The sequence below is a fragment of the Schistocerca nitens genome, chromosome 10 (assembly GCF_023898315.1).
Source record: "Schistocerca nitens isolate TAMUIC-IGC-003100 chromosome 10, iqSchNite1.1, whole genome shotgun sequence".
NCBI classification, from domain to species: domain Eukaryota; kingdom Metazoa; phylum Arthropoda; class Insecta; order Orthoptera; family Acrididae; genus Schistocerca; species Schistocerca nitens.
In genome coordinates this window covers 83,534,277-83,547,413 of record NC_064623.1, presented here as the reverse complement: position 1 = coordinate 83,547,413, position 13,137 = coordinate 83,534,277, and the positions used below count along the sequence as shown (strand labels likewise).

At 42.9% G+C, this 13,137-nt stretch overlaps 1 pseudogene; it reads left to right on the top strand.

The window, feature by feature from the left end:
* The first annotated feature begins 270 nt into the window (after positions 1 to 270).
* On the top strand, positions 271 to 388 carry LOC126210694 (5S ribosomal RNA; annotated as a pseudogene).
* Positions 389 to 13,137: the final 12,749 nt, after the last annotated feature.

The following is a 13,137-nucleotide window of genomic DNA, read 5'->3' as shown; positions in this document are numbered from 1 at the left end:
GTCAGTGAGATTCCAGGTCCTCACACTGGCAAGACTTTCTACCGCCTTCCAAGATGCTACTCCAGGCGGGTGTAAAATGAATGTGCGCAACGGAAAATAATAAATCCTAAAATGAAGATTTGGCCCTGTCTGCATACCCCCTGAAGCAGATCTTAGGATCTCTTAATTCTATAAATTACAATATAAACATAAATGTATGATGAAGGCAACTAATCCTACTATACATATTTATTGTAGATGTAAAAAAAAACCTTTATATTACAAAGTTTAGGCAACGGCCTTGCCGCAGTGGGTACACCGGTTCCCGTGAGATCACCGAAGTTAAGCGCTGTAGGGCGTGGCCGGCACTTGGATGGGTGACCATCCGGGCCGCCATGTGCTGTTGCCTTTTTTCAAGGTCCATTCAGCCTCGTGATGCCAATTGAGGAGCTACTCGACCGAATAGTAGTGGCTTCGGTCAAGAATACCATCATAAAGACCGGGAGAGTGGTACGCTGACCCCACGCCCCTCCTATCCGCATCCTCCACTGAGGATGACACGGCGGTCGGATAGTACCGGTAGGCCACTCGTGGCCTGAAGACGGAGTGCTTTTTTATATTACGAAGTTTACATTTCCTAAGTAATCAATTGCCCACCTCTGCCCCTTATTGTGACTGCGCGGTCTAATATCAATAACGCGAAATGACTGACATATTCCACGTACCAAACACTAAAACACACTACTTTCAAAGATGATCTACGGTGGTTCGGAACCTCAGTGGAAATGTGATCACAGCTGTCTAGCTTTTATAGCCCCAATAAGCCGAAGCAGTTTGCGATATCGCCGTATGTACTGCGTCCGGTGCGTCGAAGTGATGGTTCTCGTACTCATCTGCGATGATGGAAGAACTCCAGACACAAATAAACTCTTTCAAACACTAGGACGGCAGCAGGCGGTTCTGTGACTAACATACTCTAATACTGTCTTCTCATCTCTGTGTTCTACAGACGAGAAACAAGGACGGAGTTCAGATAACGTCTCAACGTAAGTATAGGCAGGGGTTCAAATGGCTCTGAAACCTATGGGACTTAACTTCTGAGGTCATCAGTCCCCTAGAACTTAGGACTACTTAAACGTAATTAACTTAAGGACATCACCCACATCCATGCCCGAGGCAGGATTCGAACCTGCGACCGTAGCGGTCGCGCGGTTCCAGACTGTAGCGCCTAGAACCGCTCGGCCACCATGGCCGGCATAGGCAGAGAAAGTGTTCTCAATTACTGAACGCTGCGTACTCCACGAAGACTTCCAACCCGGAGGTGAAGTCCAGAATCGTTTAGGTTCGCAACAGTACAGTCTCTAACTGTTCTGACTATAAATTCTCTTGAGAGCAAAGACAGCAAGTCCGTCTGTATCAACAAAGCTGATATCGTGCGACCGTCACACACGGGCGCTCACAACAGAAGACCTCGTTTCTCCACCGCTGGCCTCCCACCAAGTCTCGGCTCCCCACCGTCGTAATTCCGAAAACGAATCATACTCCCGAAAGCACTGAATATTCTCCCTCTCTACAGATTCTTTCGAACGCCCACCAGCCATATTTTAGTCTTTTGTCGTCCAGTGAGGAAAGTTTATACTCGTACAATGGTACACCTATGAGTAAAAATCCTTGGCAATAACCCAGCCTGCGTGGTTTCCGAGCTGGCGCTTCCTCGTTCCTCTCAGCTGCGTCCAAGATTTTCGTACTTTCCGAAGTATAATCCTTCCTGTCCAGCTACAACACCGGTCGGTCGCGACTCTATTGTGCCCCAGCGCTGCTCAGGTGTCCCAACGTCTGTCTTACTACTTCCTGTGTTTAAGCAGGACCAACACACCTGTGTGGGCCTTCCACCCAGGGCTTGAGTTCCGTCTGCCGTTTCATTTCCACTGTCGTTCCAACATTTACCAGTATGATAATAAAAACACTCCGTCACCTTTCATGCAATAAGCATTAACAATTATTTACAAGGCATACGTGACAATGTCACTCTCCTTTAAATATTCATATATACGATGTACAGCCTGTCACATGGTACCTAATTGTGTTCATAGGTCACGGCATAGTATGTGGATGGATGCTTGTAAGGCAAGAAATTATAGCCACCTTATAGCCTGTCTTCCTGCTAGCTAGACCCTACTTTGACCAGAAGCTCACCGGAAATCTTCCCAGTTCAGAACGTTTGGACCACTATGTGGCAGGGCCCACCAAACAGGTCAGGATTTTGATGATCCAACGTGCCAGTTGGACACAATTTGGTACGATATCGCTTTCAAGGACACACAGCAATTCTATAAATCAATGGCAAGCCAAATAACTGCTTGCCTAAGGGCCAGAGGTGGACCAATGCGTTACTGAGTTGCTCAGATTGCGAAGTTCTTCCTCTTGAATGAATCATCCAGTTTTTTCTGAAATTATAATCAATTACTTGTCTATATATGTACATCGCATCTAGCGATTTCCGTCCTATTCGGATACTTCCTTCGAGGTTCGTCGTTTTTATGTGTGTTAGGGTGTATATATTAATTAAATCATGATTTGTTTAGTCGCTAAAAATTTACTCATGTGTTTATATTTGTACAGTGACACATCATGTCTTGTGAGTAGTGTCTTCATGCTGGACCGAGCGAGGTGGCGCACTGCTTAGCACACCGGACTCGCATTCGGGAGGACGACGGCTCAGTCCCGCGTCCGGCCATCCTGATTTAGATTTTCCGTGATTTTCCTAAATCGCCTCAGGAAAATGTCGGGATGGTTCCTTTGAAAGGGCACGGCCGACTTCCTTCCCCATCGTTCCCTAATCCGATGAGACCGATGACCTCGCAGTTTGTTCTCCCCCCCCCCCCTCCCAAAAAAAAAAAAAAAATCAACCCTGCTCTTCATGCTGGTGGTAAGTCGTAGTCCACGAAGAACTAGGCACCCGGTAACTTGGTTAGTGTGGTGTCACAGTAGGCATCAGCAGACGATGTGGTCTATGTCCTCTGGCGCGTCGTAATCACATGGGAATATGCCAGCCAGTTGCAGCCGTTAGCGGTTCCGTCGGAACAATCTGTGGTTAAAGTCGAGGCGGAAACCGGCGTCCAGCTACTGTCTGTGGTACATACCAAGGTAGCACCACGGCCGTGCAGTGATGTCTGGTAGTATAGCTGTTAGTGTCTTTCCCTTTCTTGGTAGGATAGGCGTCTGAGTGAGATGCCGCCGCACACCTTGCAGAATCTGTGTCAGGAACACTTTCGCACGTCTTTATCCCATGGTGGATGCCACTCTTAAGAGGGAACGTCGACAGTTTTGATGTCACTGAGGCCATGCTGCCCCTTTACCCACTGCTTTAAATGATGAAGCAAGGAATATACTGCAGCCCCCCTACTTATTTCTCTCATAGGGATTGTGACGACGAAGTTAGAGATTTTACAGCACGCACAGAAGTATTTAAACATTCATTCTTTCCGCACTTTATACGTGAATGGAACGAAAAACAAAAGTTGCGACAGTGGAGAGCACCCTCTGCCATGGACTACACAGTGTTTTGCAGGGCATCAATGAAGACATAGTGTAAGACATGGAGATTTTCAACACAAAATTGATTCTGGCACAATGCAGGTACGCAGGGCAACGTAACTCGTCACTTGCTGGAGATGACAAATGGAAATATTGGGTAGAGTTCTCGTGGTTACAATGTACCTCAAAGAGATGAGTTGCTTGCTAATGCTACTCATCAGAGCAGGATGTAAGTTAAAAGGACTGTCATTGGAGAAATGTTTTCTTATTTACGATATCAGTACATGTAGTACCGTGCTGAAGTAGTTTCGAGCGACATGTGGTCGGTACTGCTCTGATGAACAATATTTTCTTGATACGTTTTCTTCTTTTTTCTTCCGCAAAAAAACTTATTTAGGATGCTCAAGATTAAAGGCGCACCTTGCACACATATTTTTGGTCCGTGTTGCGGAAATCGGAGATATTTTAGACTGTCAGGTTGCTTCGTAAGGTTCTACGAGGCTCTTTTCACGAGAAAATTAATTTAACATTCTATTACAGAACATGTAATTCAGCACACGACTGGGTTAGTTCTTATTCAAGAAACAGAATGTAGAAAGTTGTAGGCTGTTTGAGTATTACAAAAACGGGTCGCCTCATCCCCTACGTGGGGAATAATTACAAGGGGTGTCCCACAGGGCTCGATCATTGGACCAAAACTGTTCCTGCTTCGTGTTAATGAGCTGCTTTTTATTTGAATCACAAGGTATATTTGGGCCTCTTTGAAAATGATACAAGCATTGTTATGAAGCCGGGCAAAGAGGCATCGACTGAGAAAATAGTAAGTAACATTTACGTGAAAGTTGTTCGTTTTGCACAAATGGGTTAGCTTTAAATTTTGATGAAGCGTAGTTCATTTGTTTCCTTACAGTCAAAAACATGCTTGGTCCTATTAACTTAAATTATCAAAAAGAGATATTAAACAGGGAGGAAAACTTAAATTGGAAAAAAACCTGTGTAGTACACCTGTTAATACGTTTAGATCCGGCTAATTTTGCGATATGAAAGCTTCCAGCTTTCCGGATACAGAACTGACTAACGTATTTTTTTCATATTTTCATTCACTGATGTCTTAAGAGGTAAAACTCTGGAAGAACTTGTTACTCAGGAGTTATCCCTCGCCTTCCGTTGACCAAGAAATTGAATTCTGAAAAAAGGAAAGACGCATCATCTATGGTCGACTGTCCTGAAGCGAAAAAAATTCAAATGGCTCCAAGCACTATGGGACTTAACATCTGAGGTCATCAGTCCCCTAGCCTCAGAACTACTTAAACCTAACTAACCTAAGGACATCACACACATCCATGCCCAAGGAAGGATTCGAACCTGCGACCGTAGCAGCAGCGCGGCTCCGGACTGAAGCGCCTAGAACCGCTCGGCCACATGGTCGTCTCCTGAAGCTAAATTCAGGGAATTTTGTTTCTGGTTGTGTCTGTGATGTGAAAATTTCATTGTTTGTTGTTGCTCAGGATAAATGAGGTGATGCTGTGCACACTCAATGATTGGAAGTGAAGCATGGCTCTTGGTACATGTGTAACTAAATTTTCATTTCCTTATATGTAGAGTGTAACGGAAACATCTGGAGATATTTAATATGTGGTACCTTAATATGTACACACATCAGTGTGTTCGTTGTTTCTTTTTTTTCTCTGTGTCGAACATTCTTCCCACAAACATGTCACATACTTTAGGACTTGATGTTTTCTGCACACTCGTATTGCACCACTAGGTGGACTACTCCTGTCAGTATAGACTACCCGTTTCGTGTTCTTGGGTCCACACTTCAACTTGACCTGCTGCCCAGGGGAAAACAAGCGTTAATGCCTGCCTCTTGCCACACATACTTGGATGTACAAACCAACCTAAAAACATATGACTTGTAATGGCTATAAGTATTATTCTGCAAATGACAAATACTGATGTAATGCTGTTCAATGCATCGTCTTCAGTCACCAGTGAAAATATCTGCACTTATTCCTGTTACACCCTATATATTTCTTTCAGTTCTAACTTATTACGTTGTTGCAACACTTTTTCTGTCAGATGTTTGCAATAATTTGAAAGCCACTCAATTTAATTTCCTTCGCATAAAATAATTTGTAATGTGTATCTATCTCTCATGGTGTTTTCCTGTTTTCTTACATTTTGACATTTCACACTTTCACCAGTTCCCATTTCCAGTCTAGAATTACAGAGCGGAAACTGAAAACATTATAAGGAAAAACTTTCACATTTGTCAGGAGACTCAAACAACAATCTATCTCTTTTCGTGCATCACCTTTCTGTATCCAAAATACTGAGAAGGTATGCTGGTACTATAGAACTATGCCGGTCACCTCATCACTGCAATAAATAATGAGACAAATTAGAAAAAAAATAATTTATTAAGAACGTTCTAAGTGCGATACCAAAAGTCTCGCAGGTTCTGCGCATAACCTCCTCATTCCTTACCTTATCAGTCCACTAATTTTCAACATTCGTCTTCAGCACCTCATTTCAAATGCGTCGATTCTCATGTGTTCCCACAGTCCATGTTTCGCTACGATACAATGCTGTGTTCGAAACGTACACTCTCAGAAATTTCTTCCTCCAAATAGGTACTATGTTTGATACCAGCGGACTTCTTTTGGCCGGAAATGCCGTTTTTACCAATGCTACTCTGCTTTCGATGTCCTCCTTGCTTTGTCCTTCACTGGTTATTTTGCTGCCTAGGTGGTAAAATTCCTTACCTTCATCTACTTCGCGAGCATCAACCCTGATGTTAAGTTTTCCGCTCCTTTCTCCTACTTCTCATTACTTTCGTCTTTCTTCGATTTGCCCTCAACCATACTGTAATTCCATTCAGCAGAGCGTGTAATTCTTCTTCATTTTCACTCAGGATAGCAATGTCATCAGCGAATCGTATCATTGACATCCTTTCACCTTGACTTTTAATTCCACTCCTGATCCTTTCTTTTATTTCCATCATTGTTTCTTCGATGTTCAGATTGAACAGTAATGGCGAAAGACTACATTCCTCTCTTACGCCCTTTTTAATCCGAGCAACTCGTTCGTGGTCGTCCACTCTTATTATTCCCTCTTCGCTCTTGAACGTATTGTATATTACCCGTCTCTCCTTCTAGTTGAGCCCTGTTTTTCTCAGAATTTCGAACATCTTGCATTATTTTACATTATCGAACGTTTCTTCCAGGTCTATCAATGCTATGAACGTGTCTTGATTTTTCTGTAGTCTTGCTTCCAGCATCAACCTCAACGTCAGACTTGCCATTCTGGTGTCTTTTTCTTTTCTAATGCCAAACTGATCTTTATCTAACACATTATCAATTTTCTTTTCAATTCTTATGTATACTTCTCAGCAACTTGAATGACGTGAGCTGTTAAGATGATTGTGCGATAATTCTCGCACTTGTCAGCTGTTGCTGTCTTTGAAAATGTGTGGATAATATTTTTCCGAAAGTCAGATGGTATGTCGCGAGACTCATGCATCCTACAGACCAACGTGAATAGTCGTTATGTTGCCACTTCCCACAATGATTTTTAAAATTCTGATGGAATGCTGTCTATTCCATCTTCCTTATTTGGTCTTAAGCCCTCCAAAGCTCCATTAAATTCTGATTCTAATACTGAATCCCCTATCTCTTCTAAATCGACTCCTGTTTCTTCTTTTATCACATCAGACAAATCTTCCCCCTTCAGTGTACTCTTTCCAACTATCCACTCTCTCCTCTGTATTTAACTGTGGAATTCCTGTTGCGCTCTTAATGTTTCCACCCTTGCTTTTGATCTCACCGAATGTTGTCGTGTGACGTGTTGAGCTTGTTATTGCCACGAAAGGCGCGGAATTCAGTTAATTTTAGACCCGCTGCATACGATTCTGTTCATTGCACATAACAGCGGGTGTGAGTGGCAGCTTACGTTCGAGGCCTGAAGATAACACCATGTGGTGTCTAATTTGGTAACATGTTTTAAAAAGAATAAACGACGTTAGACTCAAATACAGCTGTTGGTTTTGTCATCATTATTCAAGAACTAAGTGTCCGGCTGCAGTCCCACTTGGCGGATTACGGGAGATAAAGTGTGTTTTTGACACACGCAGCTGCCAGATTCCAGTCTATTATTAATACAACATGCTCGGACAATATAAATATAAATTGCAGATTTAATCGTATCGTTGAAGTTCAGCGTCCTTTTATAAACTCCTGGAAATTGAAATAAGAACACCGTGAATTCATTGTCCCAGGAAGGGGAAACTTTATTGACACATTCCTGGGGTCAGATACATCACATGATCACACTGACAGAACCACAGGCACATAGACACAGGCAACAGAGCATGCACAATGTCGGCACTAGTACAGTGTATATCCACCTTTCGCAGCAATGCAGGCTGCTATTCTCCCATGGAGACGATCGTAGAGATGCTGGATGTAGTCCTGTGGAACGGCTTGCCATGCCATTTCCACCTGGCGCCTCAGTTGGACCAGCGTTCGTGCTGGACGTGCAGACCGCGTGAGACGACGCTTCATCCAGTCCCAAACATGCTCAATGGGGGACAGATCCGGAGATCTTGCTGGCCAGGGTAGTTGACTTAGACCTTCTAGAGCACGTTGGGTGGCACGGGATACATGCGGACGTGCATTGTCCTGTTGGAACAGCAAGTTCCCTTGCCGGTCTAGGAATGGTAGGACGATGGGTTCGATGACGGTTTGGATGTACCGTGCACTATTCAGTGTCCCCTCGACGATCACCAGTGGTGTACGGCCAGTGTAGGAGATCGCTCCCCACACCATGATGCCGGGTGTTGGCCCTGTGTGCCTCGGTCGTATGCAGTCCTGATTGTGGCGCTCACCTGCACGGCGCCAAACACGCATACGACCATCATTGGCACCAAGGCAGAAGCGACTCTCATCGCTGAAGACGACACGTCTCCATTCGTCCCTCCATTCACGCCTGTCGCGACACCACTGGAGGCAGGCTGCACGATGTTGGGGCGTGAGCGGAAGACGGCCTAACGGTGTGCGGGACGGTAGCCCAGCTTCATGGAGACGTTTGCGAATGGTCCTCGCCGATACCCCAGGAGCAACAGTGTCCCTAATTTGCTGGGAAGTGGCGGTGCGGTCCCCTACGGCACTGCGTAGGATCCTACGGTCTTGGCGTGCATCCGTGCGTCGCTGCGGTCCGGTCCCAGGTCGACGGGCACGTGCACCTTCCGCCGACCACTGGCGACAACATCGATGTACTGTGGAGACCTCACGCCCCACGTGTTGAGCAATTCGGCGGTACGTCCACCCGGCCTCCCGCATGCCCACTATACGCCCTCGCTCAAAGTCCGTCAACTGCACATATGGTTCACGTCCACGCTGTCGCGGCATGCTACCAGTGTTAAAGACTGCGATGGAGCTCCGTATGCCACGGCAAACTGGCTGACACTGACGGCGGCGGTGCACAAATGCTGCGCAGCTAGCGCCATTCGACGGCCAACACCGCGGTTCCTGGTGTGTCCGCTGTGCCGTGCGTGTGATCATTGCTTGTACAGCCCTCTCGCAGTGTCCGGAGCAAGTATGGTGGGTCTGACACACCGGTGTCAATGTGTTCTTTTTTCCATTTCCAGGAGTGTATATACAGATAGAGGGATCGTTACAGTGTCGTATATTCACTGAAATACAATTACAAACTACATATACCCAGAACGGCAGGTGGACTTCCGTGGAGCAAGCTGCGCCGACCCACGACGATGAACTGACTGCTGAATGGATAGGCAGGGAGTGGTCTTAAATAGCACAAATCGCGCTCACCGTTCTGTGTATGACATTAGTGTTAGCCAATCAGAAGTATAGTGTGTATTACTAGCATAAAATGTATTACAGTAGTCTATATTACTAAGAGTTGAAGAAGAGTTATGGTCAAAATACTTCGTACAGTTGCTATGAAATAGCTATTCGTCAAAAAATATAAACTGTAGTATATAATTAGTTTAAAATGAACTAGTCTAGGCAGCCGTCTGTTATCAGTTTCGTAAAATACGTGCTGTAGGCAAATATAAATGGAACAGCTGTCAAAGGTTCCTATAGCGATACAGAGAAGATACTTGCGAAGATAATCTATATAGACGTTGGTGGTTGCCGTAGAAACGGCGTCCTCTATCGCTGCGACATTCTGAACAGCTGGCACAAAGTGCTGTAATTATATTATTATCATTATATTATTAAAATCCCAACGAAATTGATTTTTTGTTTAATAAGCTACAGCATTCGTATGGCACTTGTGAAGCCGGTAATCGAAAATTCTCCAAAATGACAAAATAAGTAAATAATTTAAAAATACCGAATTGACAATAGCTGTTACCATCAATAACTTGCTTCAGAATAGACTTAGATAGACCACTGGTCTAAATGACATCAAATATCAAAATTCTGGCGTTTATAAAATCTTATGTAATGATTCTGAAAAACTATATTGGGCAGACTGGTCGCAATTTTGCCGTACGTTTTGACGAACACACTTCATATACTAGTCGAGGTAAATCTTTACTGTGCCAACATTTAAAAGATTGTGATCACTCTGAATAGTCAATCGAAAATAATTTAAAAATTCGCCACATTGCCTCTAAAGGACTTTTATTAAAATCACTAGAAGAAATAGAAATTTACGCGCGTCATTGAACGAGCAGCTTGATTTTAGGGAAAAATATTACTTTGATCTTTTTGAAGACTTGTTATAATTTTACTGTTCTTTCGTATTTTTGCTCCAGTCTATGTTTTAGTTAACCTTCTTTTTATACAAATGATGCTGATTCGCGATTTTAGCATTAGCATTTTTCTAATGATGTTATAGTTCCTTCATATTTATCACTAGTCTCCTTTTAACGGATTTTGTATCGTTTAATGTTGCATGGGCTATTTCCTCATCACCATTACTTTATATAATATTATCTATTATATGAATTTATAACTATATCGTGTTTAGCACAAGATGTAACGGAGCTCTGTATATCTAAAACCTTAAGCTACCCTTTGTATCTATGATTCTTTCCTACAAATTAGGTAAGATTGCTTGTTAAATAACGCCCCATATTTCGCTATTCTCCCATTCATATTACTATGAATAATCTTTAACTACTGTTATATTCACTACTATATTTTCCATTTATTTTGATGTGTCACCTCGATAGAGGACGCCGTCTTTACGAAAACCCTTAACGTCTACATAGATCGTCTTGCTGTCGTTACAGCACTTTGTGACAGCTGTTCAGAATGTCACAGCGATAGAGGACGCCGTTTCTACGGCAACCCTCAACGTCTATATAGATTATCTTTGCTAGTTGCTTCTCTGTATCGCTATAGCAACCTTTGACAGCTATTCTATATATCTTTGCCAACAGCACGTTTTTTACGGAACGGATAACAGAGGGCAGCCTAGACTAGTTTATTTTAAACTAATTATTTACTGCAGTTTATGTTTTTTGACGAATAGCTATTTCATATCAACTTTAGAATGTATTTTAAGTATACCTCTTCTTCAGATCTTAGTAATATAGACTATTGTAACACATTTTATCCGAATAGTGCACACTATACTCCTGATTGGTCAGCACTGATGTCATACATAGAACGGTGGGCGCGACTAATGCTATTTAAGACCACTCCCTGCCTATCCATTCAGCAGTCAGTTCAGCGTCGTGGGTCGGCGCAGCTTGCTCCATCGAAGTCCACCTGCCGTTCTGGGTATATGTAGTTCGTAATTGTATTTCAGTGTATATACGATACTGTAAGGATCCCTCTATCTGTTCAGAGTCTGAAGATGATCTTTAAGGATTGAAACCGGCGACTGCGATTAAAAGAAATTATCGATCAAGTCTGTTTTTTAATTATCATGTCAAAACTTTGCTGTGGAAAACATTTTGACAGGTTGACTTTTTCAGTCTGTAAATATCGTTTATGAATTTTCTCCAGCTAATTAGGTATACAGTGTAGACACGTGTTTTGGATGGCTAAATAGAGAATAATAAGAATAAGAATGGAAAAGAAAATCGAGTATCTGTTAAATGACTATCAGTTTGGCTTTAGGAAACGTAAAGGCAACAGAGAGACAATTCTGACGTTACGGTTGATAATGGAAGACTAAAGAAAAATCAGAACACGTTGGTAGGATTCGTCGAACTGGAAAAAGTATTCGACAATGTAAAATGGTGCAAGATGTTCGAAATCAAGAGAAAAATAGGGGTTAGCTCTAGCGAGAGACGGGTAATATACAATATTTACAGAGCCAAGAAGGAATAATACGAGTGGACGACAAAGAACGAAACGCTCTGATTAAAAAGAGTGTAAAACAGGCATAAAGTCCTCCCCTCTTACTGTTCATTCTGTACACCAAAAAATCGATGATGAAATAAAACAAAGGATCAAGAGTGGAATTAAAATTCAAGGTGAAAGTATATCAATGATACGATTCGCTGATGACATTGCTGTCCTGAGTGAAAGTGGAGAAGAATTACAGGATGTGCTGTATGGAATGAACAGTCTAATGAGTACGGGATATGGACCGAGAGTAAATCGTAGAAAGACGAAACTAATGAGGAGTAGCAGAAATGACAACAGTGAGAAACTTAACATCAGGATGGATGGTCACGAAGTATATAAAATTAAGGAAGTCTGCTACCAAGACAGCAAAGTAACCAATGACGGACGGAGGACATCAAAACCAGGCTAGCAATGGAAAAAAGGGCGCTCCCGGCCAAGAGAAGTCTACTAGTATCAAACATTTTCCTTGAGGAAGAAATTTCTTAGAATGTACGTTGTAGTACAGCATTGTATGATAGTGAAACATGGACTGTTCGAAAACCGGAACAGAAGAGAATCTAAGCATTTCAGACGAATGTTGAAAATTAGGTGGACTGATAAGGTAAGGAATGAGAAGTTTCTGCGCAGAATCGGAGAGGGAAGGAAAATGTGGAATAAACTGATGATGATAGGGCATCTGTTAACACATCAGGGAATGACTTCCAAGGTACTAGAGGTAGCTGTATAGGGCAAAATCCGAACAGGAACACAGATTCTAGCACATATCCAGCAAATAGTTGAGGACGTAGCTTGCAAGTGCTACTCTTAGGTGATGAGGTTGGCGGGCCGCATTAAACCTGTCGGGTGACTGATGACTCAAATGAAAAAAAAGTACAAACTGTGGGGAGGCTTTTCTAAGTACAAGCACTATTTTTCCCTTACCTATAATCTTTGGCTTTTCCAAATTATTCGAAGGGAATACGTGGGCTTTTCCCATTGATAGATCAATCTTGTTGCTCGTGTGCTCTCCCAGTTGTGTTCCCCTGGGGCACTGCACCTAAAGCATATAAAGAATTTGTTGAGTAGATGCGAATGGTGAGACAAAATCGTGTGAAGCCGATAACCGCTCGTCATGCTGAATCCTTGTTAAGGGAGTTGAAATTCTTATACTCAAGTTTCCCAATATACGTACCCCGTAATGGTTTTGTCGCTGACTATAAAAATTAGTTACAACTAAAGTGTGTTCTACACAATCCAGGAAGCGAAAATAATTCCTACGTAGACTTTGCCTCATTGTCTATGA